Here is a 24,079-nt window from a genome sequence, read left to right as displayed (position 1 = left end):
GTGAGAGGACACTCCGATGGGATCAGTCCATGTGAGAGGACACTCCGATGGGATCAGTCCATGTGAGGGGACACTCCGATGGGATCAGTCCATGTGAGGGGACACTCCGATGGGATCAGTCCATGTGAGGGGGCACTCCGATGGGATCAGTCCATGTGGGAGGACACTCCGATGGGATCAGTCCATGTGAGGGGGCACTCCGATGGGATCAGTCCATGTGAGAGTACATTCCGATGGGATCAGTCCATGTAAGGGGGCACTCTGATGGGATCAGTTCATGTAAGGGGACACTCTGATGGGATCAGTCCATGTAAGGGGACACTCTGATGGGATCAGTCCATGTAAGGGGACACTCTGATGGGATCAGTCCATGTAAGGGGACACTCTGATGGGATCAGTCCATGTAAGGGGACACTCTGATGGGATCAGTCCATGTAAGGGGACACTCCGATGGGATCAGTCCATGTAAGGGGACACTCCGATGGGATCAGTCCATGTAAGGGGGCACTCCGAAGGGATCAGTCCATGTAAGGGGACACTCCGATGGGAACAGTCCATGTAAGGGGGCACTCCGATGGGATCAGTCCATGTGAGGGGACACTCCGATGGGATCAGTCCATGTGAGGGGACACTCTGATGAGATCAGTCCATGTAAGGGGGCACTCTGATGGGATCAGTCCATGTAACGGGACATTCCGATGGGATCAGTCCATGTTAGGGGGCACTCCGATGGGATCAGTCCATGTGAGGGGACACTCCGATGGGATCAGTCCATGTGAGAGGACACTCCGATGGGATCGGTCCATGTGAGGGGGCACTCCGATGGGATCGGTCCATGTGAGGGGACACGCCGATGGGATCGGTCCATGTGAGGGGACACTCCGATGGGATCGGTCCATGTGAGGGGACACTCCGATGGGATCGGTCCATGTGAGGGGACACTCTGATGGGATCAGTCCATGTGAGGGGGCACTCCGATGGGATCGGTCCATGTGAGGGGACACTCCGATGGGATCAGTCCATGTGAGGGGGCACTCTGATGGGATCAGTCCATGTGAGGGGACACTCCGATGGGATTAGTCCATGTGAGGGGACACTCCGATGGGATCAGTCCATGTGAGGGGACACTCCGATGGGATCAGTCCATGTGAGGGGACACTCTGATGGGATCAGTCCATGTGAGAGGACATTCCGACGGGATCAGTCTATGTAAGGGGACACTCTGATGGGATCAGTCCATGTGTCAGGGATCACCACGGCGCTGGTCCCGGCGCAGGCGCATTGCGCCGCCTTGTGCAGGGACGTGGGCACTAGGTCCAGGCCGGCCGCGGCGTCCGAACTCGCACATGCGCACTAGGAGCCGCGGGCGCGCGCCTGGCACCAATGACAGTGCAGGGCGCGATATTTAAACGACCCTGAACTGTCATTGAGTGCCTTCTGGTCTTACCTGCATTCCTGAACCTGTGAACTTGTATCCTGTAAGTTGCTGACCCGGATTGTACCTGACCACGCTGTATTCTCCTACTCTTACCCTTGGCTTGCCTGACCTCTCTCCTGGATGCCCCCTATTGCATCTGATCTTCTGTTACTGACCTGGCGTGTGACCCGACTATTTTCTGCTTTGTACCGCACCGTCCCCACGGCTACTGACCCGGCTTGTCTGACCTCGCACCTGATCAGCCATCCATCCATCCATCCCGTCGGGGTTGCCCGACCTCTTCATATCAGGCTCTCCCATGTGGGAGCCCCTGGCGAACACCCCTACCACTGACAGGTATACTCAGTAGTCACGACCTGGTCTCAGGGTGCTCCAAGTCCATCCCCACCATCAGGGGCCCTGGTGAACAAGTACTCTGGGGCTTAGATTCCGTGCTCTGGGGATGCCTTATCAGTGGAGTGCTAGTGGTGCCGCCAGGCGGTCCCTTACAGTACCAGAGGGCCATGACTGAGCCTAGGAGAGGGGGACGAGTGGAAGACAGTGTTCCGTACTCGTTTTGGGCACTTTGAATATCTAGTCATGCCAGTTTGGCTGTGCAATGCCCCAGCCACGTTCCAGCATTTTGTGAGCTATCTATTCAGGGACTACCTTGATGTTTTTGTAATCGTCTACTTGGATGACATACTGATCTTTTCACCCTCACTTAAGGCTCACAGGATTCATGTGGCAAAGGTTTTAGGGCGGTTGCGCCTGCATGGGCTATATGCCAAAGCTGACAAGTGAAGCTTTGAGCAGCCCAGTATTACTTTTTTGGGTCTGATTATCTCCACCACGGGGGTCGCGATGGACCCTCAGAAGGTCTCAGCAATTCTGGATTGGCCAGTTCCCACAGATAAAAAGGGCATCCAACGTTTTATTGGGTTTTCGAACTTTTGCAGAAAGTTTATTAGGAACTTCTCAGGTCTGGTCTCCCCCATAACTCAGTTGACCAAACAAGGAACCCGCTTCAGATGGACACCAGAGGCCCAGGAAGCCTTTGAGGCCCTGAATAAATTGTTCACCACAGCACCCATTCTCGGCCATCCAGACGCATCCCTGCCTTACATACTGGAAGTAGATGCGTCTGAGAATGCGGTAGGATCCATCCTGTCCCAGCGAAAAGGCACCAAGGAACTCCTACACCCTGTAGCATTCTTTTCAAGGAAGCTTACTCCGGCCGAGAAGAACTATGATATTGGTGATCGAGAACTGTTGGCCATTAAAACGGCATTAGAGGAATGGAGGTACCTGCTGGAAGGAGCCACGCATCCAATCTTGATCTTCACCGATCATAAAAACCTAGAGTATCTGAGAACGGCCAAACGGTTACGCCCGTGACAGGCGAGATGGGCACTCTTTTTCTCCAGGTTCTCCTTTCATATAACATACAGACCTGGTTCCAAGAACACGAAGCCCGACGCACTGTCACGCATGTTTGAGGACCCCAAGGAAGAACCAGTACCCGATACCATTCTGTCTTCAGGGAACTTCTTGGCCCTCCAAACAGAGCTTCGGTCGAAACTCCTGGACGCATCCACGGCAATGTCAGCCCCATCTGGGGTGTCCCTGCAGAACAAGGGAGGACTCCTATGGAAGGAGGGGTTGATCGCGGTACCTGAAGAAGTCCGAACTTTAGTCTTGGTACATTGTTATAATCACCCGATGGCAAGACACTTTGTCCTAACAAAAACCCTGGATCTTCTCCAACGCTCATTTTGGTGGCCGAGCATGGCTAAGGACTGCAAACATTACGTTAAATCCTGCGCCGTCTGTCAAAGAAACAAACCTTCAAGAAACAAGGCTTGGGGACTGCTGCACCCACTGCCGATACCTGAACGACCATGGCAAAGGATCGCAATGGACTTTATAGTCGAGCTCCCTCCGTCCCAGGGCCACACCGCGATCCTTGTGGTCATCGATCGACTATCTAAGATGGCCCACTTCTTACCCTTGAAGAATACTCCGTCGGCATCCGAGACTGCACGAATCTTCATTCAGGAAATAGTAAGATTACACGGAGTTCCAGAAGACATCGTCTCGGATCGAGGAGTCCAATTCACTTCTCAATTTTGGAGGGCTGTATGCAAGGCATTGGATATCAAACTGTCCCTCTCCTCCACGTTCCACCCACAGACCAATGGGCAAACAGAGAGGACTAACCAGACCCTGGAGCAATACCTGCGATGCTACACGTCCTTCCTACAGGATAATTGGCTGACGCTCTTACCCTTGGCAGAATTTGCCTACAACAATTGAAATCATTCAGCAACGGGGCAATCCCCGTTTTTTTTCAAACTATGGATTTCACCCTGTTTTCCTTCCTGATCTGGTCCCCGAGTGTCCAGTTCCGGCCACACAAGACGCGCTTACTTTTTTCTCCACAACAAATTACTTCAGGAGGCCATCTCTCGGGCCCAGGAGGATAACAAGAAGGTTTTTGATAAGAAGCGAAGGGGGGACCTGGTGCTGCAACCTTGGGATAAGGTCTGGTTGGCGACAACAAATTTGAAAATGTGTCCTTCAAGGAAATTGGGACCGAAGTTTGTAGGCCCTTTCTGTGTGAAGCGAATGATTAACAAAGTGGCATACGAGCTCATCCTCCCTGAGACGTTCAAGATCCACCCAGTATTCCACGTGTCCCTGCTGAAACCAGTGGTCCCAGATCCCTTTCCAGATCGAGAGTCCAGACCTCTGGAGGCCATAACTGTTGAAGAGCAAGAAGAATTTGAGGTAGAAGCAATCCTGAAGTGCCGAAGGAGGGGGGGTCAGACCCAGTTCCTAATTAATTGGAAGGGCTATGGTCCGGAGGACAATTCCTGGGAACCGGCCCAAAATGTTCATGCACCTAGGCTTGTCCGGGGGTTTCTTCGTGATCACCCGTGGTGGAGAGATCGGGTGGGCATCCGGAGGTTGCCCGTAGGGGGGGGCAATGTCAGGGATCACCACGGCGCTGGTCCCGGCGCAGGCACAGTGCGCCGCCTTGTGCAGGGACGCAGGCACTAGGTCCAGGCCGGCCGCGGCGTCCGAACTCGCGCATGCGCACTAGGAGCCGAGGGCGCGCGCCTGGCACCAATGACAGCGCATGGCACGATATTTAAACGGCCTTGAACTGTCATTGAGTGCCTTCTGGTCTTACCTGCATTCCTGAACCTGTGAACCTGTCTCCTGTAAGTTGCTGACCCGGATTGTACCTGACCATGCTGTATTCTCCTGCTCTGACCCTTGGCTTGCCTGACCTCTCTCCCAGATGCCCCCTATTGGATCTGATCTTCTGTTACTGACCTGGCGTGTGACCCGACTATTCTCTGCCCACTGCTTTCTACCGCACCGTCCCCACGGCTACCGACCCGGCTTGTCTGACCTCGCACCTGCTCAGCCATCCATCCATCCAGTAGAGGTCGCCCGACCTCCTCTTATCAGGCTCTCCCCTGGGGGAGCCCCTTGCGAACACCCTTACCACTGACAGGTATACTCAGTAGTCACGACCTGGTCACAGGGTGCTCCAAGTCCATCCCCACCATCAGGGGCCCTGGTGAACAAGTACTCTGGGGCTTAGATTCCGTGCTCTGGGGACGCCTGATCAGTGGAGTGCTAGTGGTGCCGCCAGGCGGTCCCTTACACCATGTAAGGGGACACTCTGATGGGATCAGTCCATGTAACGGGACATTCCAATGGAATCAGTCCATGTGAGGGGGCACTCCGATGGGATCAGTCCGTGTGAGGGGCCACTCCGATGGGATCAGTCCATGTGAGAGGACACTCTGATGGGATCAGTCCATGTAAGGGGGCACTCTCATGGGATCAATCCATGTAAGGGGGCACTCCGATGAGAACAGTCCATGCAGAGGGGCAAACCGATAGGAACAATGCATGTAAGGGGGCGCTCTGATGGGATCAATCCATGTAAGGGGGCACTCCAAACTACAAAACAATAATAAGCTAATGCAGTTTGATACCACAACAAAAACAACTTACAGGAATCAAAACGATGAATGCGACTCTTTGGTGGTCAAGGCCACCCCTAAGGACCTCTATATCTAGTACAGTACCCACCACTGGCCTACATTTTTCTTCTGTTTGTAGACAGAAATAGAGACAATCACTTTGTTGTACACATAAGAGATATTCTTGTCTAAGTAGCCATCCACAATGGTCAAGGTCAACATAAAGAAACTGACAATACAATTCACACCATGTCCAGAGATGAATCACACAGGAATGCGTGTTGCTTTCCTGTGCGATTCACATACGGTTGTTCAGTGTAGTGCAATTTCATGCCCATTCATTCCCGCACTGTAACCTGATCACGTTACAAAAGTACCATGCAATCCAATGTGGGAAAAGCACTTCGTTTGGTGGTGTGAACCAGCACTAAATGTACATAGAAAAGGAAACTAGAACAGTCATTCTGGACTAATGAGCATTTTTGAGCCTGGGTTCACATACATGCGGTGCGGTATATTGCATGTGATTCACACAGGAACCGCACCGCATTCCTGTGCAAATCACATACGATTTGTGTGCGGTGCGATTGGAGCCATACATTTTGTATGGCTGTAATCGCACCACACCAGAAAGGTGGAGGACCCTTTTTCTGGGTCCACAATAGAATCAGATCACATGAGTATTCACACCTATGCGATCCGATTCTGCACATTGCACCGCATTTTTCAGACCGCTTTCGGGCTGTTGTTAACATACACACATGCAGCTGTTCGCATGAACAGGGTGCGTTTCTGAAGCGGTGCGGAATTCTCACAGAAAACGCAGCAAATTCTGCACTGCATCAGTGTGAGCCAGGGTTCAGTGTCATTATTCACTGAGAAGGGAATCTGAATGTGACGTAAACAGCGGAGAATTTTCTGATTCAGTTTTTATTTTACTTTAAAGAATTTCCTTTCAGTGCTGCAACTTGTACTCCGCCTCTTAGAAGGCGGAGGGGAGAACTGGAATCCAATGTGTACTGAACTATATATGACAACGTAGCCTTGTCTACAGGTCCATGTGTCAGTGGTCAGTGCAGCAAGATGCTCCCACACAGCTCAGTGCGCAATGTATTGCTGCTTGTGGTTACCTGTCTTATCTATGGAGTGTTGTGCTCAAAGGAAACTCACATTGACTGTAAGTATCACATTGCTGTCTTTATCATTCCTGATGGAAGCGTAAAGAAAAGAACAACTCTTTTTTCTTTATTTGAGTTTTCTAGGAATCACATTGTAAGGGACAATGTGAAAAGAGCAGTGACTTTTACTCGATTTTCTAAAATTTAGTGAGGTGAAATCAACATTTGTTGTCCACTATAGCCATGAACAACTTTTTAAGGAATAAGATGGATAATTTGTCTTGAACAAACAAATTTCCACTTATGTGTAGTTTACATTTGATAAATGACATTCATTCCTAAATCAAATGATAAAGTTGTAGTAAACTCCGCTTGGTCAATTGTACCTACAGGTATGCTTATAATAGATCTTACCTGTAGGCAGGGGCGGACTGACAACTCATGGGGCCCCCGGGCAATAGGGGATCATGGGGCCCCTGTGTGCTTGCCCAAACTCAAAAAAGCCTATGAAAGAAGGAACCAGGGGCATCTCATGGGGCCCCCTACTGACCCCGGACCCTCAGGCAGTGCCCGAGTTTCCAAATGGTCAGTCCTCCCCTGCCTGTAGGCACAATGAATTTCTCCTAAACATGCACTATTAACCACTTCCCGTCCAGCCGTTTATATACATGGGCCGGACGGGAGCAGTGTAGGGGTGAGTTGCCGTTCATAAACGCCGCCCGCCATTTTAGCCTGTGCACGCTCCCCAGGAGCGCGTGGCACCACGATACGGTGCCCGCTCTATCCGGAACGCACTGATCGCTGTACAGGACCTCTGTGTGAGGTCCAGATCATGTGATCACTGATTGGCCAATCGGCGATCACATGAATAGTAGTTAGCAAGATGTCACTTCTGACATCATTGCTTACTACGTGTGAAATATGTCAATGATCTTGGAGGTCACATGGTACAAGGCTATTCAGAACAGCCTTGTACCCTGTGACAAGCTGTGACCAATCACAGCTCACACAGTATTTCTCAATGGCTGCAACTAATTTGGGTTATTTTGTTTTTTACTAAAAAGATAACTGAATAAATTTTGGCCAAGATTTATGAAGAAAGATTATTTATTTGCAAAATTTCATAAGAAAAACACTTTTTTTCATTTATATAGCAAAAAAAAAAAAAAAATCCCAGTGGTGAATATATACCATCAAAATACAGTTTTATCTGTCTCAAAACAATACTAAAAAATTCATATGGGTACAGTGTTGCTCGACCGCGCAATTGTCATTCAAAGTGTGACAGCACTGAAAGCTGACAATTGGCCTGGACAGGAAGGAAGTGAAAGTGTCCGGACTTGACATGGTTAAGGAGATATTCACAATTTCTGCAGTTAATGACGTCACCAGCGCATGAGCTCTGAACTGAGGGCACACTGAATGTACTGTCAATCCAGGGTGCTGTGCCGCGATGGTGACTCCTACGTGCTTTAACTAGAGCTCTGCTGAAGTCACAAGACTATTTAAATTAAGTGTATTTAAATATTTAACTTAAGCTTAAGTGTTTGCATTACCTCCCATCACTTTACACTAAAATGGACTTTAATAATGAACTAAAATGATACTTTTTAAAATACCGTAAAATGAATGACTGTAAAACTGACCATCACTCATGCAGTCTTGGTCTATTTCTTTTAATCACCCAAAGGACTCTCCATGGGTTTTCAGGAAAACTGAAAAAAAAACCAATTTGTTTAGAAGCTATTTAAATTATAACTAAAAAAGTATTTAAAACCCCCTTTTTTCCCGTTATAGTGGTTAGGGATTAGAACACCTGTCAGGTTTTTACTGATATCTGTGCCTACATTAAGAGGGTTTACCCTTTCTATTTATCCTCATGTTTATGGTTATCACTGAAAGGGAAAGAGTTGTCCCCAGAACATAGTAGAGGGGCATATTTTAAAGGGGAAGCCAGTTCTGGTGGCAACCAGGGAATCCCTTAATTTTGGAGATATTTCTTTTCATTCCTGTTTTGGCTATGGGACAGGGAGTGAAGGGAAATCTCCCCAATTGGACAATGATGGCAAAACAATCTGAAAGGGATTATAACCCTCCCTTACCCTATCCAAAATGTATAAAAACAAATGTTTTGCCTTAATAACTTAGAGCCCCTCCCCCCGAAATGTAAGGTTTGTAGTATTGTGTTAATTGCGCTTGGAAACACAATCACTGGATATTTGTATCTTTGTTTTTATTTGTGCAGGTAGAAGCACCCTGTGGTTCCGGTGACGTGGGGTGCAGTTTCAGGATGGGGGGGTTGGAGAATGTGACCATGTGTTATGGTACACCTTAACAGCTTGCCGACCCGCCGCAGTGTTGTTACTGCGGCAGTGCGGCACCTGTGCGCACAGCACCGTCTTTTAACATCGCTGTGCAAAACAGGTATGGGCCGTGCGAGAGGCGTCCGTCATTTCCCGCTGGGTGTCGGCGATTACAAGTAATCACTGACAAATAGCAGAGCTGCAATGTAAACAATGCAGCCATGCTATCTGTCAGTTCAGAGCACCCTGAACCTGAGAGAAGACTTTATTCTCGGGATCAGCGTGTTCCTGTGAAGTACACACCCGGCCCCCTAGTAAAACACTCCCCTCACACAGTTAACCCTTTCTTTACCTAATAAAAGTTAACCCCTTCCTCCCCAGCGCCATTAGTACAGTGTCAGTGTTTTTTTTTTTGCACTGATCACTGTATTGGTGTCACTGATGATGTCAGTGACCCCAAGTCAGTTTCCCCCCCAGTGTCAAAATGTCCGCCGCAGTTCCGCCATAAGTCGCTGATCACTGTCATAAATCGCTGATCACTGTCATAAATCACTGATCACCGCCATAAGTCTCTGATTGCCGCCATTATTAGTATAATAAAAAAAAAAATCCCAGTATCTTTCCTGCCATTTGTAGACGCTATAACTTTCACGTAAACCAATTAATTTACACGTATTGGGATTTTTTTTTTAGCAAAGACATGTCGCAGAATACATTTTGGCAGAAATTTATGACTAAATTTGAGTTTTATATTTTTTTTACTGGACATGTTTTATAGCAAAAAGTCCAAAATATTGTTTTTTTTTCTCAAAATTGTCAGGCTGTTCTTTTATAGCGCAAAAAATAAAAAATGCACAGGCAATCAAATACCACCGAAAGAAAGCTCAATTTGTGGGAAAAAAAGGATGTAAATTTAATTTATGTACCGTATTACTATATATTTTTTATAGCTGAAAGTAAAAAATATAGTTTTTCTTCAAAAGTTTTGGTCTTTTTTTGTTTATAGTGTGAAAAATTAAAAGCGCACAAGTGATCGAATACCACCAAAAGAAAGCTCTATTCGTGTGAAAAGAAGGATTTCGTTTGGGTGCAGCATTGCATGACCGCACATTTATCAGTTGGATTAGTGCAGCGCCGAGTAGCAAAAAGAGGCCTGGTCAGGAAGGGGGGTAAATCCTCAGGAGGGCAAGTGGTTAAATATAGTTGGAATATGAAATCTGGTCAGAAAGGTGAACGTAGCCTTTTAGGACTTTATTGAATCCTATTGCTTCCCCTGATGTATGGCATATGTCTGCAGCAGCAGAGGGTTTTACACAGTTTCCCAGGTGCTGTAGCATGTATCTTTAACAAGTCGAATTTCAGGTGGAAGCGATCTGGTGGATGTACAGCTGATGGATCACTTTCATGGGCCCCCGTTAATGCACCATCCAATTCCCCTACCACCTCCCACTATGTTTCCCGGGTTCCAGTTTTCCACCTTTGAACCTCAGACTCGCACTGCGTGATCTGCTCTTCATTGGCTTCAGTGAAGGGCAGGGGAGACATCAGGGGTCTAATTGCCAGGTGTCTTTTGCAGGTAACCATCCCTACATATTTTAAGATGATGAGAAAGATGACGGCATTGAGTGGTTATAAGAATGCGTATGAGTAACTGCTTTTGTATTGGTGGAATGGGAATGCTTTGTTAGTCTTTATTTTATGACCTGGCTGTGTTCTTTCTGTTCGCAGAATCGCTCCATAGACCATCGTGTTGATCTGTATTCTCTGCAGCTCTATTGCTGGGATTATTCTGATCTGTGCCAGTAGTAAGTAAGCTTTTATTTTTCATTTATTGCTGTATAAATACTTGCTGTGTGTTGGCTATAGGCAATACATGGTACACAATCCTTCCATGTCCACATCTTCATTATTCACTGGCATCCTCTGTGGGCTGTGGGTTCCGGCACAGTAATAAATGAGACGGATTTTCGGTGAATCTTCAAACAAAATCATTTTTTCTATTGTTTTTGCAAGTGGAAGTGTTAGGACATCTGTTGAGTTTCTATTGACATTTATCAAGGAAATTTCACTTAACCCACATAGGAAATGAGGAGAGTAAAGCAGGGTATATGCGTATTGAAATTCCTCCTGTCCAGCAGGAACTGCCCATATCTCAGTACGTGTGTATCCCTCACTTGTGTGCATGCTGGGATTTGGGAAGTTGGTTTTTGGTTTTTCTTTTGTTTTGTTTTTTCCCATTCAACCAGCTGGTTGCTTGAAAAAAGACTGTGTATACCCAGCTAACGTTTATACTATATGAAGGGCAAGAAAAAAAAATCACAGAGGTTCTAACACTTCCCCTTCTATGAATAAAGTGGTTTTATTTGCTGATGCGTCCCTAGAGAGATTCCGTTCACTTCCTGTTCCTTTGAACTTGTAGAGAGGAGGAATCTCCCCTGCAGTGAGCACAGACAGAGAGCCTAACTGCATCCCACCTTCTTTGGAAAAAAGTTTTGGCAGGAATAACACTTTTTCCTAGTTTAAAATAGTTAAATAGTGAAAAAAAAGATTCTGGTAAATGCCTTTTAACCACTTCAAGTCCGGACACTTTTACCCCCTTCCTGTCCAGGCCAATTTTCAGCTTTCAGTGCTATCACACTTTGAATGACAATTGCGCGGTCATGCAACACTGTACCCATATGAATTTTTTAGCATTTTTTGAGACAAATAAAACTTTTTATTTTGGTGGTGTTTATTCACCACTGGGATTTTTATTTTTTTTGCTATATATGAAAAAGTCCAAAATTTTGAAAAAATAAATAATCTTTCTCCATAAATCTTGGCCAAAATTTATTCAGTTTTCTTTTTAGTAAAAAAAAAATAACCAAAATTAGTTTATAACCAAAAATTATTATAAATTTTCAAAACTTTTTTTTACATTTTTCTTTTTTTTTTTATATCTTTTAAATTTTTTTTTGTTTTTTTATCAACATACTGTAACCAGAACAGTAAAAAAAACATCTTCATCACCCTCCCAAGTAGTACAGTGTCACTATGGTACTACTGTACTACTTGTGGGGGGTGGTGAAGATTTTTTTTTTTTACACTGATTGCTTTTTTACCTATAAAGGCTGTAAAAGCAATAATTTCTACTTCTCTCTGGCTGCATTCTTGCAGCCATTGAGAAATACTGTGTGAGCTGTGATCGGTCACAGCTTGTCACATGGTACAAGGCTGTTGTGAATAGCCTTATGCTATGTGACCTCTGTGATCATTAACAGATTTCACACGTAGTAAGCAATGATGTCAGAAGTATACTCAGTGATCACATGATCGGCACCTCACACAGACGTCCCGTACAACTACCGCGGTGCTGTACGCACACAAGCAGGGAGCGGGGAGGACGTTTATAATCGGCCACCCACCCCTGCACTGCTCCCATCTGGCCGTTTATATACATGGGCCGCACGGGAAGTGATTAATTACCTTCCTTGTTCCTGTCCACCTCCCATATCCACACCAGTGAAAATCCCAGTACTTCCAGGTATAAAAACACATGGCTATACCCCCTGCCTTCCCACAATGCATTATTTGCTATCATGAGCGAGTCACCATTCTCAAATCCTGTTACATGGAGGCAATCCTGGCAGACCTGGATTTGCATAGGGTCTGCAGTGCAAAACACAACGGCAAACTGGATCAGAGAGCCATCCTCTGTGTGACCTCCTGTAGGTGGTGGTAGGAAGGAGGTGCAGAGTGGCCATGGTTCTAGAACGACAGGCAAACTTCCCTGAAGGTGGTGGGTTGGCAGGGAGATACTAGAGAGAATATAGAGGGTGTATGGGGCATGGAGGGAGATGCTAGAGAGTATATAGAGGGTGTAGGTGGCACGAAGGGAGATACTAGAGCAGCTATAATCTGTAGGTGGCAGGCAGGGAGACTCTAAAGGGGCTATAGACTGTATGAAGGTTGCAGGGGAGATGCTAGAGGTACTGCAATGGTAAAATATTTACTGGGTATATCTGTCAAAAGACACAGGTAACGTTTGCCTTTTAACTCTTATTTTATTTGATAAAAAGTGGGATATTTCCAGTAACTGGAGTTGAAAACCCTGTAGTGCAGTCCATGGTTGAAGGTAGAACTGCCTCTTCTGCCTGTCCTTGGATTTTAATTTGAAATACCAGAAGCAAAGCCTCTGGAGGTGTTTTCTACATCCTGGGATGTCTGGGGACATTTGACTTTTATCTAATCCCTCCAATGAATAACACATCTCCGCTGTAAAGTTGTATTTATTTTATTATCTATTATTGCTTACTTTTTAAGGATCCTGTATGTCACCATATTTGTGAATTTTGCTTTTGCCTTTTTTGAGAAGCCCTCATCTCTAACTGTAACATCAGACGTGCGTTACCGCAAAGCAGCCTGGGAGCCACCCTGAAGACTGAAGGAAAATGTGGAATTTGTGAGTTTTCTTATATTTATTACTGACCTTTCTGTACAGGTAATAACCATTACTGTCCGGCTGACCTAGAATTTATACGTATTTTACACCAAAAACAGGCTATTAAGGCCGGTTCTCACATGCCCACATCTGAATCACGCAGGAGCGTGCTGTGCTTTCCTTTGCAATTAAACCTAGATGCAAAACACACAGCTTTTGCAATCTGCAGCGGGTGTCAATAGAAATTTAATGACATCCCAAGTGTCGGTCGCAAATGCAGTGCGTTTGCCCGCACCAGATTGCATGGTACTTTTGTACCATGTGATCTGGTTACAGTGGGGCTTATTTATTAAAGCTGGGGAGTGCAAAATCAGGCTGACTTCTGCATAGAAACCAGTCTGCTTCCAGGTTTTTAGTGGGCGCACAGTTGTAGCATGGGTGCTACAAGGTTCAATCTACGTGCATGTGCAGTGTTCTGTCTCATTTTCTAGTTGCAGCAGCTGAGTTCAGGCATTAAAGTAGTTCTAAATCCTCAAGGGTTTTTAACTTAATGGATTGTATGCATTAAAGCGGAGTTCCACTCACCCTGTCCAAAAATAAGTCAGCAGCTACAAAGACTATAGCTGCTGACTTTTAAAAAACAGCCATTTACCTGTCCCTCGGTCCCACAGTGTGTCCTCCGCAGCCCATTTCACCAGCCGTCCTGTGTTCCAGGTGCCAGCATCTTCAGTGTGGGCACCCAGCTGTGATAGCCTGCGGTTTCACAGAAGGGTACCCTCTGCACATGCGCGAGTAGCACTGCGCTTCATGAATGGTCCTGTAATCTTCTGGGACCTGTCATGTGTCCCAAAAGACTACAGGGAGGGAGGACACCTTCCGCTTCCGATCGCCTAGAAGTGGGAACTGGTACCTGTGAAATTCGGGTACCGCCCCCCCCCCCCAAAGGTGCCAATCCTTAATGGGGAGCAGTCATTTTGGGTGGAGCTCCGCTTTAAGGTAAAAAACCTTTTGTGTAACAGACTATCACCTTCCCTTATACTTACTTGATCCCCGTCATGATCCAGCATTGTGCATAAGAGCTGCGGCTCTCCTTTCTTTGTCCCTCTTCACTGGGCAGATTGGTAGCAGCTGTGAAAAAGCTGAAGTTAAAGAGAGGATGGCTTCTACAAATGGATAATGATCCTAAACACACCTCGAAATCCACGGGGGATTACATCAAGAGGCGTAAACTGAAGGTTTTGCCATGGCCTTCACAATCTCCTGACCTCAACATAATTGAAAATCTATGGATAGACCTTAAAAGAGCAGTGCGTGACAGACAGCCCAGAAATCTCAAAGAACTGGAAGACTTTTGTAATGAAGAATGGGCAAAGATACCTCAAACAAGAATTGAAAGACTCTTGGCTGGCTACAAAAAGCGTTTACAAGCTGTGATACTTGCCAAAGGGGGCAGTACAAGATATTAACTCTGCAGGGTGCCCAAACTTTTGCAGACGCCATTTTTTTGTTTTCTGTTATTTTGAAAGTGTAAATGATAGAAATAAAATCTAACTTTTGTTGACATATTATAAGAATGTCTAATCTGTAATTTGATGCCTTTTGGAGATTTTTCCATCTTTCCTTGGCTTCTTTATGCACAATAATACAAATTTTTAGCTGGGGTGCCCAAACCTTCGATCCCCACTGTATATAGTGTGTGTGTATATGTATGTGTGATTTTGCATTTCCGGGTAGAGGACGTGCGCCCCTACCCTCGCCACTATTCGCAGCCTCGGCTGTCAATCACCGGGTCCCGATCAGTGATTACTTGCCAGCACCCATTGATTGTCGAGCATTACTGACTGGGGAGAGAACTGTATTGTATGTAAACAATACAGTTCTCTCCCCTGTCAGCTCCTGTACACTGCTTTGTATGGCTCTACATAGCAGAGCAATACAAAGCAGTGTGCTTACAGTGGAAAGCACACACACAGTTTACAGTGAAACAGCACACAGTTAACCCTTTGATTGCCCCAGATGTTAACCCCTTCCTGCCCAGTGTCATTAGGACAGTGTCAGTGCATTTATTAGTACTGATCACTGTATTGGTGTCACTGGGAATGTCCATGACATCACGTCAGTTCCCCCCAGTGTCAGAATGTCTCCCGCAGACCCTCTATAAGTTGCTGATCGCCGCCATCACTAGTAAGAAAAAAACAAATCTCAATGTATATATACCGCCATTTGTAAACGCTATAACTTTTATGTAAACCAATTAATTTGCACTTATTGGAATTTATTTTAGCAAAGACATTTTGGCCTAAACTTATGATGAAATTTGATTTTTTTTTCAAACATTTTTTTACTAGACATGTTTCATAGCAAAAAGTTTTTTTCCTCCAAATTGTCTGTGTTTTTTTTTTTTCTTTTTTTTATAGCGCAAAAAATAAAAAACGCACAGGCGATCAAATACCACCGAAAGAAAGCTCTATTAATGGGGGAAAATGTAATTTGGGTGCAGCGTTGCATGACTGCGCAATTGTCAGTTACAGTAACCCAAAAAATAGCCTGGTCAGGAAGGGGGGTAAATCCTCTGGAGGGCAAGTGGTTATGGTTTGTGTGCAGAGAGGTAATGGACATACAAACTGCAGCAACATTTCATTTTTTTTATCTTGAAAGTTTTTTTTTTTTCTGTTTTGTTTTTTTGTCCTCCAGACAAACTGCTAAAGATGATTTGTATCTGTCGGGTGCAGAAGTTTATGCAGCCCTGCCAGACAGTGGAGTTAGGTTGTGTTGACATTCATGTACTACAACATAGCCATACAGCTTTGTCACCTCTCCACTGCAAGCCTGTGATTGGACAGAGGAAGGGCAACGGTAGGCCGATGAGTTCATCTCTTTGTTCTCGCCTTCTGTCAGCAAGATCCTTTGTCGGCACACTCCTGATTGGCCACTAATGCTACCCCTCACTTTCCCAGCCTGTGATCTACTGTACAGGGGTTTGCAGGAGGATGGTGCCAAGTAAAATGCCAGTACTTTTACTAGTATTTATAACATATTTTAATTACTTTTGATTATAACATAACTGCATTATTTGGTGTTTTTATATCTGCGTTCAAGTTTCTAGAAGAGAGATTGGAAACCTGTGAACCATAAGTTGTCCACAGATGGATCGAAGTTCAGCATGGACCAGCAGAATTTTGATCCATCTACTGTATGGGCTGGCTGGTGGTATAGAAGTCGTCACTCGATTGACTTCTGTACCACCAGCCTGTTGTGTTTTATTTGCTCGATCAGTGACACGGGCAACACTGATCATTGTATTCTGACAGTGGGAAAGTCTCCCCACTGTCAGAATAAAACTGGCTTCATGAGAGCGAATCCCCCATCAACACAAACTGTATTAACAGGGGAACCCAGTTATTTTTTTCGTTCAGCCTGCTAGTTGATTGAAAAAAAAAAGCATAATTTACGGCCATGCATAATTACCACTGCAGCGCTGTCTCCATGCTCCATAAAGAATATTTTCAGATGAATGGTTCTGACCAATCGGATGCTGTCTAGCCCCTACTGTCATCGCTGCAAGGAGAGGAGAGGAACTCACAGAGATTTCAAATCTTCAGACCTGTGAAGCTGCTTTCTCTCCTCTCTATGCAGGGATGTCAGTATGGGCTAGACGCCATCTGATTGGTCAGCATCGTTCAGGTAACGGTGCTGACCAATCAAAATCTCTCTAGCCCGAATTGTCATACCTGCAAGGAGAGGAGAGAAAGCAGCTTCACAGGTCTGAAGATTTGAAATCTCCGCGGCTTCCTCTCCTCTCCTACCATCTGCCACCATAGTATACATCCCCACACGCCCACTCTCCCATTCTCCACTGTGGGAAATCTCCCCGCTCCAGTGTGAACTCAGGATACGACTGCCTGGGTTCACACATGAGCAGTGGGGAAACCACATGCGATTTGGACAGGAATCGCATTCCTGTTCAAATTGCATGCTATTCTTTGCAGTGCAATTTGCGTCCTTACATTTTGTATGGACGCCAATGGCATAGCAAAGTATCGGTAGCGAATCGAACCTGGCGAAGATGAGCGAATCGAACCTGGCGAAGTGGAATTTGTTTCGAATATTAGGAAAAATTCGATTCGCGCCGAATCCGAATATTAGCAAACTTCGGATGCACGAATCGAATTTTCCCCGATCGGCCGATTTTCATCCCTTCTACAGCCGGCAAAAAGTGTCCCTGCAGAGAGCTCCGCTATTTCTGACAGTTCTCTGACAGTTCCTTCACATTTACAGCGGTTGAAACATTGTATCTATTTGTTTCAATTTAGGATACAGATGTTTTTATTCGGAAACAAATAGATACAATGTTTCAACCGCTGTAAATGTGAAGGAACTGTCAGAGAACTGTCAGAAATAGCGGAGCTCTCTGCAGATACACTTTTTGCTGGACTGGAATTCTTCTTATTTTCATCCTACTTCTTCTTCTTCTTCTTCTTCTTCTTCTTCTTCATCCTCATCCTCTTCTTCTTCTTCTTCTTCTTCATCCTCATCCTCTTCTTCTTCTTCTTCTTCTTCTTCTTCATCCTCATCCTCTTCTTCTTCATCCTCATCCTCTTCTTCATCCTCATTCTCTTCTTCTTCATCCTCATCCTCTTCTTCATCCTCTTCTTCTTCATCCTCATCCTCTTCTTCTTCTTCTTCTTCTTCTTCTTCTTCCTCATCCTCCTCTTCTTCTTCTTCTTCATCATCCTCATCCTCCTCTTCTTCTTCTTCTTCTTCTTCTTCCTCACCTTCATCCTCTTCTTCTTCTTCTTCCTCACCATCATCCTCTTCTTCTTCTTCTTCTTCTTCATCCTCATCCTCCTCTTCTTCTTCTTCTTCATCATCCTCATCCTCCTCTTCTTCTTCTTCTTCTTCTTCTTCCTCACCATCATCCTCTTCTTCTTCTTCTTCTTCTTCTTCCTCACCATCATCCTCTTCTTCTTCATCATCCTCATCCTCTTCTTCATCCTCATTCTCTTCTTCTTCATCCTCATCCTCTTCTTCATCCTCATCCTCTTCTTCTTCTTCTTCATCCTCTTCTTCTTCTTCTTCTTCTTCTTCTTCATCCTCATCCTTCTCTTCTTCTTCTTCTTCTTCTTCTTCATCATCATCCTCATCCTCCTCTTCTTCCTCACCATCATCCTCTTCTTCTTCTTCTTCTTCTTCTTCCTCACCATCATCCTCTTCTTCTTCTTCTTCTTCATCCTCATCCTCTTCTTCATCCTCATCTTCTTCTTCTTTTTCTCATTCTTCTTCATACTCATCCTCATCTTCTTCTTCTTCTTCATCCTCATCCTCTTCTTCTTCTTCTTCATCATCCTCATCTTCTTCTTCATCCTCATCCTCTTCTTCTTCTTCATCCTCATCCTCTTCTTCTTCTTCCTCATCCTCTTCTTCTTTTTCTTCTTCTTCTTCATCCTCATCCTCTTCTTCTTCTTCATCCTCATCATCTTCTTCTTCTTCTTCATCCTCTTCTTCTTCTTCATCCTCATCCTCTTCTTCTTCTTCATCCTCATCCTCTTCCTCATCATCATCCTCTTCTTCTTCTTCCTCATCCTCATCCTCTTCTTCTTCATCCTCATCCTCTTCGTCTTCTTCATCCTCTTCTTCTTCTTCTTCATCATCCTCATCCTCCTCTTCTTCTTCTTCTTCTTCTTCTTCTTCTTCATCATCATCCTCTTCTTCTTCATCATCCTCATCCTCACCATCATCCTCTTCTTCTTCATCATCCTCATCCTCTTCTTCATCCTCATCCTCTTTTTCTTCTTCCTCATCCTCTTCTTCTTCCTCATCCTTTTCTTCTTCATCCTCATCCTCTTCTTCTTCTTCATCCTCTTCTTCTTCTTCTTCTTCATCCTTATCCTCTTCTTCTTCTTCTTCATCCTCATCCTCTTCTTCTTCTTCATCCTCATCCTCTTCTTCTTCATCCTCATCCTCTTCTTCTTCTTCTTCCTCTTCTTCTTCATCCTCATCCTCTTCTTCTTCTTCATCCTCATCCTCTTCTTCTTCTTCTTCATCCTCATCCTCTTCTTCTTCCTCATCCTCTTCTTCTTCTTCTTCTTCTTCATGCTCATCCTCCTCTTCTTCTTCTTCATCCTCATCCTCTTCTTCTTCATCCTCATCCTCTTCTTCTTCTTCTTCCTCTTCCTCATCCTCTTCTTTTTCATCCTCTTCTTCCTCTTCTTCTTCTTCATCCTCTTCTTCATCCTCTTCCTCTTCTTCTTTTTGTCTTCCTCTTGCAGGTCGCTGCTCATGCGCAGATTTTTTATCGGCAAAAAATCGTCCGATTTACCCACTATTGCCGCGGGTGCTGTATGGCCTCCCATTGCTGCTGCCTCCACCGCCACACTGTGGCTCCACACTCTGGTTTTGGCCCCGTGACTGCCCAAATGAGTGAAGTGTGCGGTGATTCTAAGATCGACGGCACTCATCTGCATGTCATACTGACTGTCAGTATTATTTCTCTTCCCCAGCAGACTCCAAGGGCATTTAAATTAAAGGTACAGTGTTCTGCACTAATATAAAGGCTCTCTGAAGCCTAGAAACACCCTTTTATAAGTTAAATTCGCAGCGAATAAATTCGCATCGAATCGAATTTATTCCACAAATTCGGCGAATCAGCCGAATCAAATTTTTGAATAATTCGCTCATCTCTAATTAGATCCATCAGAATTTAGAGCCCGGAATTCAAATGTTGGAATTGTGTCCCTGGTGGTGGGTGTTTATTGGCTAGAATAGTTTTCTCACACCTTTATTTATAATGCTGACATATTGACATTTGCTGTGTACAATGGTTGCACCATCTAAATCATTTTATGATCGTTATTTCTAGGTTCTGGGTTGCTTGCAAGATTCCAGATTGGACATCGAGTGGATGAGATATTTTCACAATCTACCTGACTCACTTACCTCACTCCTGATGCTGCTGACAACCGCCAATAATCCAGACGGTACGGCTTTATTCTTTCATGCACAAATCTGAGACCGCAGAACTGAAAGCAAATGCTGCACAAAAAATAGATGACTGGAGTGTTAACTAGTGGATGTGTATTTCTTATTTCTGAAAGATAAAGATCTCGTGTAGGGCCAGTTCACACCACAAAACGCACTCTCCATGCATTCCCCATACGTTTTTGCTTACAGTTCACACCACACTCTGTTGTGGTGCAGTTTTGATGCAGTTTGCCATGTTCCAGTATGGTTCTGTGTAGAACAAAATGCAGCATTTTCTCTTTTTTTCCTGCACCAGAAGCTGAAATAGTCTGTGGGATTTGCAGTGTGCATAGAACAGTGCGTATGATCACAACTAGTGCGCATGCTTGTTTCAAACAAACAAGTGGTGGGGGGGGGGCATAGGTATGGGAGCTCATGGAGGATGTAACAAGGAAGCAGAAAAACACAGTAAGAAATTATTTCATAAAAAATAGATTATTACAGGGCTATGAACTAGAGGATGTGTTTTGGATTTTTTCTGAATAATAAGGATATTGTTTGTTTAGTGTCACAAAATAAAACCCGTCCTCCTCCTTCCCTTTATAGCCGGCCAATCCTCTCCTTTTTTGTTAGATGTTAAAAATGTGATACTAAGCTCTGGTGTAAAAAAATGTGTTTTTACTGCTTCAAATCTCCATTTGTTTTTTGTGATTGGGCCGTGGGCTGTGTAGTGTGTGTAGAGCAGCGTACATGGCCATAACTAATATTCACTGCTATTTTCACATGAATAGAAGTCTGGGGGATAGGAGACATTCAGGAGTTAATGGCGGATGTCACAAGAAGGCAGATACACAGTAAGAAGCAATTTAATGGAAAATAGATTATGGGAGCATTAACTAGTGAATGTTTAATCTATAAATATTTTTTTTTTGGTGCAAAATAAAGGTATCATTTAGTGTCACAAAAAAAACAGGCTCCTCCCCTCCTTATAGCCGGCCAATCACGCTCCTTCCTTGCGAGATGTTAAAGTGACACTCCTGAGATGGGCTATGGGATTTGCAGTGTGCATAGAACAATGCACATGATCGCAACTAGTGTGCATGCTTGTTTCAAAGAAACAGGTGAGGAGGAAAAGCATAGGTGTGGGAGCTCATGAAGGATTGGGGAAAACCTCCTGCGCTCAATCCTACTAAACTAATAATAAGCTGCTACACCTGCACCTTATTACCGAAAGTGAAAAACCAAAATATAACAAACAATAAGTGTAGCGCTCTGGTGAAAACAAACTAAGTCTCAACATAAACAACATGTGACATAATGGTGGAACAAACCGTGAATCTTAATGAGAATGAATGCTAAAACAGTGCAACATCACACGATATTGTGCATATGGTGGAAATGTCTAATATTAAGCCCCCTAATACAGGGGATATACCCTATAAAACAAGTGCTCTGTGTATTGTTGTGGACACTGGTGGCACATTTTGTTTATATTACTTTCAGTGATGTGTTCATTTATATTCACTTGCTGTATATATATATATATTTTCTGATTACAGCAGTTTATTTATGGTATGAATAGAGTGTGTTGACACTGAGCACTTGTTTTATAGGGTATATCCCCTGTATTAGGGGGCTTAATATTAGTCATTTCCACCATATGCACAATATCGTGTGATGTTGCACTGTTTTAGCATTCATTCTCATTAAGATTCACGGTTTGTTCCACCATTATGTCACATGTCGTTTATGTTGAGATTCAGTTAGTTTTCACCAGAGCGCTACACTTATTGATTGTTATAGCTCATGAAGGATGTTACAAGGAAGCAGAAAAACACAGTAAGAAATGATTTTATGAAAAATAGATTATTACATTAACTAGCATATGTGTATTGGATTTTTTTCTGAATAAGGGTATTGTTTAGTGTCACAAAAAAATCTGGCCTCCTCCTTCCCCTTATAGCCAGCCAATCCTCTCCTTTTTTGTTAGATGTTAAAGAAGTGACACTAAACTTTGGTTTAAAAAATGTGTTGTTAACCCAAAAAGTTGTTTTTACTGCTTCAAATCCCAATTTTTGTTTTTTTTGTGAGTGGGCTGTGCAGTGTATGTAGAGCAGTGTACATGGCCATAACTAATATTCACTGCTCTTTCCAAATAAACAGAAGTGAGGGGGATAGGAGACATTTGGGAGTTAATGGCGGATATCACAATGATACACAGTAAGACACAATTTCTTGAAAAATAGATTTTGTTTTTTTTGTTAAATCAAGATATCATTTAGTTTCCCAAAAACAAAATCTGGCCTCCTCCTCCCCTAATAGCCAGGCTATCACATTCTTTTCTTGCAAGATGTTAAAGTGGCACTCCAGTGTGCATAGAACAGGCGTATGATCACAACTAGTGTGCTCATTTCAAACAAACAAGTGGGGGGGAAGCATAGGTGTGGGAGCTCATGAAGGATGTTACAAGGAAGCAGAAAAACACAGTAATAAATTGTTTAATGAAAAATAGTTTATTACAGGGCCATTAATTAGTGGATGTGTACAATTATAAACAACAAATTCTCACACAGTCACAAATGCTACTAAAAATATTCCCTTCTTGTGTCAAATACAAAACTATATATCAGAAAGCAGCTCACACTAACACATACTCATGATGTGCGTGGATTCTAATACATAAAACACACAGTGCCGCGCTCTCTTTTAGTATGTGAGAGCAAACAAATTATGTTATAAAACACTGAACATATGTGAAAAAAAGTCTCTAAGTATAAAGTTTTTCTTCAACTTGAAACAAACTTCACAATTTCATATCTTCATGCAATATAAATCCTCCACTACAAACTCCAGATGTGCCCTCACCAGGGGTTTTTGACCTCACATATAGTTTGTTTAAAAAATGCTTGTGTTCCTTGAGGTGGACATAAATGGTCAGATGTATCCTGAAAATGGAATCCTCCTCCAAAGATTAACTACTTCAGCCCCAGCCACTGCATTAGTACGTTTGCAGGGCAGCACGGCTGGGCAAAACCACGTTTTAAAACGTGGTTTTGCAAAACAGGTAGGGGGCGTGCGCGAGGCATGTGCCCACCCTGCCTGTCCCACGGGTGTCAGCAGCGGGTCTCCGCCGCCGGGTCACGGCCGGTCATTACTGGCCGTTTCCCCGCGATTAGCGGTGATCGCTGACAGAGAGCAGGGCTGCATTGTTTATACACAGCCCTGCTATCTGTCAGTTGCCTGTCAGCTCCTGACAAGCTGAAGAGGGAGAGAAGAGTTTCTCTCTCCCGATCAGCCTGTCCCCGTCCAGCACACACCCCCGCCCCCTAGCAAAACACTCTCCTCACACAGTTAACCCTAAAAAATGTTAACCCCTTCCTCCCCAGTGCCATTAGTACAGTGTCAGTGGGTTTTTTTTTTCACTGGTCAGTGACCCCAAGTCAGTTCCCCCCCAGTGTCAAAATGTCCGCCGCAGTCCTGCCATAAGTCGCTGATCGCCGCCATATGTCGCTAATCCCCGCCATTATTAGTATAAAAAAAATTAAAAATCCCAGTATCTTTCCCGCCATTTGTAAACGCTATAACTTTCATGTAAACCAATTAATTTACACGTATTGGGATTTTTTTTTAGCAGAGACATGTCGCAGAATGCATTTTGGATGAAATTTGTGCCAAAATTTGTTTTTTTAATTTTTTTTACTGGACATGTTTTATAGCAAAAAGTCCAAAGTATTGGGTTTTTTTCTCAAAATTGTCAGCCTTTTTTTTTATAGTGTAAAAAATTTAAAATGCACAGGCGATCAAATACCACCGAAAGAAAGCTAAATTTGTGGGAAAAAAAGGATGTAAATTTAATT

The 24,079-nt window shown here is 44.3% G+C and overlaps 1 long non-coding RNA gene across 4 annotated transcripts in view; it reads left to right on the top strand.

Moving 5' to 3' along the window:
* Positions 1-24,079, top strand: part of LOC149467309 (uncharacterized) — a 74,328-nt gene that overhangs the window by 25,269 nt on the left and 24,980 nt on the right. For 2 of the 4 annotated variants that reach the window (XR_016311961.1, XR_016311960.1), the window contains 4 exons: positions 10,571-10,647; positions 13,194-13,283; positions 15,957-16,118; positions 20,122-20,325. This is a non-coding gene — a long non-coding RNA (uncharacterized LOC149467309). Of the gene's footprint in view, positions 1-10,570; positions 10,648-13,193; positions 13,284-15,956; positions 16,119-20,121; positions 20,326-24,079 lie in introns of those variants that run through there. The other 2 variants (XR_016311963.1, XR_016311962.1) reach the window with 2 other exon arrangements.

This window comes from Staurois parvus, unplaced genomic scaffold (genome assembly GCF_062004578.1).
Source record: "Staurois parvus isolate SC_StPar_1 unplaced genomic scaffold, SC_StPar_1.0 ptg000116l, whole genome shotgun sequence".
NCBI classification, from domain to species: Eukaryota; Metazoa; Chordata; class Amphibia; order Anura; family Ranidae; genus Staurois; species Staurois parvus.
The sequence above is the reverse complement of the archived record's forward strand: the minus strand, read 5'-3'. Positions and strand labels throughout refer to the sequence as shown.